General features: G+C 43.0%; 1 pseudogene; it reads right to left on the bottom strand.

Annotated features, from left to right (window-relative positions):
- LOC118896188 lies at positions 1-92 on the bottom strand (annotated as a pseudogene).
- Positions 93-6,321: the final 6,229 nt, after the last annotated feature.

Below are 6,321 nucleotides of genomic sequence, written 5' to 3'. Positions count from 1 at the left end.
AAAAATATGGAATGCTTCATGTGTTTGCACAGGCGCCATGTTAATCTTCTCTGTATCTTTCCAATTTTAGTATATGTACTGCCAGTGAGTACTCTTAAAGTTTTTAACTTACAACCTATAACATGACATTTATTTTACATTATGACCCAGTAAATGCATGTAGTTATAACTGAAACAAAATTTTACTTCACAATACTTGCCCTATTCTATGCAGTGTACTCCACTTTTCTATTATGTTTTACATCATTCTTTAAAGATAATTCTGGTCATGGCCTATTAAATAGACTTTATGGCCTACAAATCCTGATCTAAAAACCTCAACCGATGGGGACGTTGAGGCCCGGAAATGCATTGAGTACCTAGTGCGATGTCTTGCAAATATTAATCCTAAATGTCTTTGCTTTATCTCCTTATGTGACCCAGCACACGCGTGTAGCACCTCAGTGGCAGAGCTGGGATAGAATCCAGATTTCCTGATTCCCAGTCCAGGCTTTTTCAGTCAAGGAAAGTTTGTCAAAGGGGAGGGACCCTCCCATGGCAGGGTTTCTTCCCAGGCACCGGTAGAAATAGGAGGAAACAGAGCAGCTGTGGGACACGGACACAGCCTCCACAATGGGCCTAGTCGAATGGCACAGGGCGTTAGAACAAGGCCGCCTAATTCCAAAGCCCATGCTCCTTCTGTGGTTGTCTCTCTTGTTTGCTCAGTAAAATTACCTGGGAGCTCTTCAATAATACTTACGCCCAGGTGACACTTGGATCCAATAATTAAATCCAATGATTTAGGGATGAGGGTTGCCTAAAAAGCTTCCCCAGGTGATTTTACTAGAGAGCTACTGCCTCAATGCAGCGTAGACGGTATCCCTTAAAACCCTTCCTGCTTATCCTTCAAGCCTCAGCCAAAACTACCACATGTAAACTAGATAGCTAGTGGGAAGCAGCCGCATGGCACAGGGAGATCAGCTCGGTGCTCTGTGACCACCTAGAGGGGTGGGATAGGGAGGGTGGGAGACGCAAGAGGTAGGGGATATGGGGATACATGTATACGTATAGCTGATTCACTTTGTGATACAGCAGAGACTAACACACCATTGTAAAACAATTATACTCCAATAAAGATGTTAAAAAAAAAAAAAATTGACCCCCTCCCAGGCCCATGGAGTCCTGACTCAAATTCACAATCAAAAATTAACTGCTTTTTGTATGGATACCAAGGGGGAAGGGGGTGGGTTGGGAGGAATTGGGAGACTGGGATTGACACATATACATTGATACTATGTATAAAATAGACAACTGATGGGAACATACTGTATAGCACAGGGAGCTCTACCTAATGCACTGGGGTAACCTAAATGGGAGGGAAGTCCAAAAGGGACGGGATATCTCTATGTGTGTGGCTGATTCATTTTGTTGTGCAGTGGAGGCTACACAACATTGTAAAGCAACCATATTCCAATAAGAATTAATTTGAAAAAAAAGTAACTGCCTTTCTTTTCTTGTATTCATCTAGCACTCACAGATCCTCTCATCCTGTGTTTGTCTCCCCTGTTACATGATGCTCGGACTGAATCCAGAGCTTATGCCTTACTTATCTTTGTATCCAAGTGTGTAACAAATATTTACAGAATGCCCTTTGCTCAGATGGCTCTTCTTCCCCAAACCACCCAGACCTCTGAAATCTACTCTGATTCAGCTGTAACTCCTAATGAGGGTGATGAAAATTCTCCCCCCCCCCCCCCCCGATCAGTTCTACCTAGGACAAGAAGGGCACTCACTCTAGGAGCTGCAGAATCCTGACTGTGAAAACAGTCGCTAAAGGCAGTGAGACTGCAGCATCCCTTCTCGTGTGGCTGGGCTTTCTCTCCCACGCATTCCCCTCCAGCCGTCTCCTCCAGATTTTCAGATTTCTGACAAGGCAGTGTGGTCCAGTGTTCAGAACCCTGGACAGGAAGTGGGAAAGACGGACTTCCTGTCCTGGTCATGACCGTCAGTGTGTCCTGCAATAGGCCCTCACTTTTCCGTTTTGTTAGCTGGGAATGACCACGTTCCAAACTCAATTGTCACCCTCTGCCCCCTTTCCCCTTGGGGATTATATAAGAACTCTTATATATGAAAACAAGCTTTGTTCAGGTCCTTGAGCTTTTCTGAGGGCAGCTTTGTATAAATATAAGATACCTTTTGTTATTGTTTGCAGCCCAGGGGATTTGCGGAAAGAAGTTGAGAGCCAGCGATGCTCGTTTTTATAGGCAGAAAATAGCTGCTGGAAAAACAACCTGGTGTGTAGAGCATAATGTTCTTATCGAGCAGACAGAATTATCTTTCCCAGGCCGCCATGAACACAAAACACCTGGTGCACACGTTTCCTGCCCCTTCACATATTTTGAAAGAAAGAGACCTTTACCCTGACCTGTCAAGCAGTGATCTTCATGAACTTCTGTCCACAGACTGCGACAGTTATCTTGGCTTGCCGCTGTAGATTTAAATGGTAAACATAGCTGATCGTCACTCGTAGGGCATCTTCCCCACATATCACTCAGATCTTATCAGATCCACACATGCGTTTCTTCTTCCTTAAAATACAGCCCCTGGATGGGCTAAGAGTCAGGGCCTTCCTGACACATCCACCCAACACTGAATTGGGTGCTGTTGAGAAGATGGGAAACTTGAAGACTTGATCCTGACCTGGCCATTGATTAAAATCTTTGAAGGGAAAAAAAATAATAAATCCACTAAAAACATTTAGAGAACCATACAAATCTATTCGTAGTAAGATTCACTCCGTACTTTAAAGACTCAGGTGTTTAAAGAAGGTAGAAATCAGTGTGGAAGAGCTCCCTGGAGGACGAGGATGCAATATACATGGAAAGTGCTCAATAATATCAGTTAAGTGAACAAAAGAAACTGGAGATGGGTCTTGAACGACAAAAAGCATTCGAAATGGTGGAGGAAGGGGCAAATAACCATACTGGGAAAGCCAGAGTTTAAGGATTGACTTTGGAGTGAAGCTGATTGACCTGGGTATGCCACTCACAAACTGTGTGATGCTGAGCATGTCACATAAGCTCTCTAGACTTTACTTTCCTCTTCCATTATAAGTCAGTACTAACAATATCTCTATCATAGGTTTGGGGAAGAATTAAATGAGATTAATGTAGGCAAAGTTCTTAGCCCAATGCCGGGCATATGGTAACTGTTCAACGTTTATTTATTGTTATTGTTGTTATTAGTACTAGGGAAAATATAAACAAAGACAGGAATTGCTCAGTCTGAAAATCTGAAAATATTTTCGCCTTAATAAAATAATCAAAATACTTGGCATTAAGTGATATTGATGTAAATTTGAGCAGCCAGCACCTGCCTCTTGCAGTGTTGGAAAGAAAATGTATATTTATGCCTCCCTCAAGCTCTGATTTTCTGCCTCTTCCCTTTCTTTCAGCACCCTTCCCCATCCCCACTACCCCCATATCCCCATGGCACCACAGAGAGCCCACAATCTCTCTTCTCTGCCCTCTTCTCCCCGCCAATACCCACCTTCTCCCCTAGCCTGGTGAGAGACTGGTGAGTCATAAGGATGGACATGCAACTGTAGCCTTTCAGGCAATGATGACAGGCTATGGGTTCTGGGGACAGAGATTCTCTTGAATATTTCTTGATGCTATCAAGTCAAATATAGACAGCTAACCACCTCTAACACACGAAGTGCTCAGCAGGAGAATTTTGAGTTCCTTTACAGATCAAATTTTCAAGAGAGAAAAACTTAGGAATTCTTCATTTTCTTCCTTGAAGAGACATGGATTGGACCACAGCACCATAGCTAAGCCATGATGTCACAGGTCATTAAGGCTGTCGGTAGCTGCACACAAGAGCCCGAAGCAGGCATCTGCTTGTTGAGCTGTGAGCTCCCACTCCTCTCCCTGCCCAGTGGTGACCATCATATTCCTACTCAAATGGTCTTGGTCTCATTCCCAGGTTCATAAGGCTCCCTTGGCTTCAAATTACGTACAGTGTAAGACCCAAACTTCTCATCCTGGCAGATAATCCATCCCCTTCACATCCATCCCTCCCTTCTTCTCTGCCTTCTCCTCATCTCCTGCCGTGATAAACTTCTCCCAAGTGCGCCCCCCAACACCACACGCTTTCAGGTCATTGTCCTTTGATCCGAACGAACCCTTTCCCTAACCTTCACCGAGTCAACTCTTGCTCATTCTACCGGAACCAACTCCAATATCATTTCCAAAGTCAAAACTATCATCTCTTCACCAGCCTTTGGATTCTACAGTTCTTTGTTCTGGGTTGCTTGGACTCCAAAAGTTTAGCATATAGTAGATGCTTGAGAAATATTTCTTGAAAGAATAAATGAGTTCTGACTTCAATAACAGCGTTTATTATGACATATGATAATTGCCCTACTTACTTGTTGGTTTCTTCATAGGCCATAAATTTCTCAAAAGAATAAGGTGAAGGGAAATTGTGTCTTTTATATCTGTATTCTAGGACCCTAGTACAGTGACTCATAAGGTAGGCTTTAAGTCGAAGTGTGAGGAATTTAAAAATTTCTAATATATTTTTTGCAAAAATAATTTTTTCTCATTAGGCATTCTTTCTTTTATGATTTGGCTACCCTCCTCTCTTAATGTTGAGTTGAGGAAAGGGATAGGGAGATGTCTCCAGAATACAGCTGAGAATATGAAAAGCAGGAAAGCAAGGGAAGCCTGCATTAGGTTAGAGTCTCTGGAATCAGAGGCTGAGTCTCATGCAAGTGCTCTCAGGGACACCTTGTAAAAGAGCGAGGGAAGCAAGACAGGGCATGGACGAAACAAAGTGAGATGTGGATTCGGCTACAGTCCAGCCTCAGCCCAATCCCGTGGGAAGTTCCGGGACAAGGGACAAGGATGGCCTCAGAGAATTACCCCACCTGGAGGCAAAGGGGCTGGGATTTTATACCCCTGAATTAGTAGTTGGCTGCAGCCATGCCAGAGGTAGGGGGACACTTCCCCGGCATTTCTGGGTGGAACAGCCCCTGTGGACCAAGAGTGAGTCTTCAGGGAAGGGTCCAGCTGCAAGCCATTGATCATCAACACTCACGGCAGCTGAGTGACAAGAGAACTAGTCTGGGAAAGGGATCTGAGCAGCACAACAAAAGCTCCTACCATACCCCTAAAAATAAAGATGATAGAAAGTGCTTACTCCTAGGAGGATTATGCAAACCTTTATTTAAAACCTATCTCCTCCTACTTCATCAACAAGTCTATCTGGACCAGTTGCTCACTCCTTAACAGATTAGAAACAGCAAGATAGAAGAGGGTGCAGAGACTGTTAAAGGTAAGTGCACCAACAGAAGCCAAAAAGAAACAGGAACTCCAAAAAGCAGAGCAGTGTGGAACCGTGTAGTGTAGTGCCCTGGAGCGTTGTAAATTAAAGTCTAAAAAAACTGAGATTGACAATGATGCCCTAAGTCAATGATGCCCTAAGTTAATGATGCCTTAAACAAGTTGTGTTTTGCATTCTATGTTTAAAAACACGGAGTGATGTGCCACGTAATTTTAAAAGATTTCATTCGAAATTTGGAAGCTTAAGGGATGTGAATAATTACATGGACATTTTATTTTTGCAGATTATCTCCTTCCCTGCCAGCCCCTGAATAAGTGAGGTGTTACTGAACTACATCTTGGAAAACATCTGACCTCCAGGAGCCGTTGAAACTCCTTGGATAGTAGCACAACTTCAGACTTGTTTAGACGTTCTGACTGTTCTGATGCCACCTGGCACATGTGATTACATAATCAGAGCTGATAGAAACCTCTGATCACCACATATACACACAGTCTGGTACAGAGCAAGCTCTAGCCGGGCATCAGACATGTGGGGCTCAAGTTCCTCCACTGTCATTAACATCTGTATGACCCTAAACAAGTCATTTGTCTTCTCTGAATCTCAGTGTCTTTGCAAAGGAGAAATAATCATATTTATCATATTATTATTAATATTACATTTCACCAATATATGATATGTAGTATATTTATTATATTAACAATATTATTATTATTATGTCTCATCAGCCTGCTATGAGGAGCCAATGAGATAATGTTTGTGAAATTGCTTTGTAAGGGGTGAAAAATAATTAAAATGAAAATGCAGTATTTGGAAAAGTAAATACTCTTTCATTCCTTTCTCCTTTCTGATGCAATTTTTGACAGTTTTGTAAACCCATAAAACTGGCAGAATATACACTGATGCCATCTCCCATCGATTTATTCTGTCCCAGCTCTCTACCACTTGGCCTCCTAGGCCACCCTCCCGGTGGCCAGCCTGTACTCCCATTTC

Source organism: Balaenoptera musculus, chromosome 5, assembly GCF_009873245.2.
Source record: "Balaenoptera musculus isolate JJ_BM4_2016_0621 chromosome 5, mBalMus1.pri.v3, whole genome shotgun sequence".
Taxonomy (NCBI): Eukaryota; Metazoa; Chordata; class Mammalia; order Artiodactyla; family Balaenopteridae; genus Balaenoptera; species Balaenoptera musculus.
The sequence above is the reverse complement of the archived record's forward strand: the minus strand, read 5'-3'. Positions and strand labels throughout refer to the sequence as shown.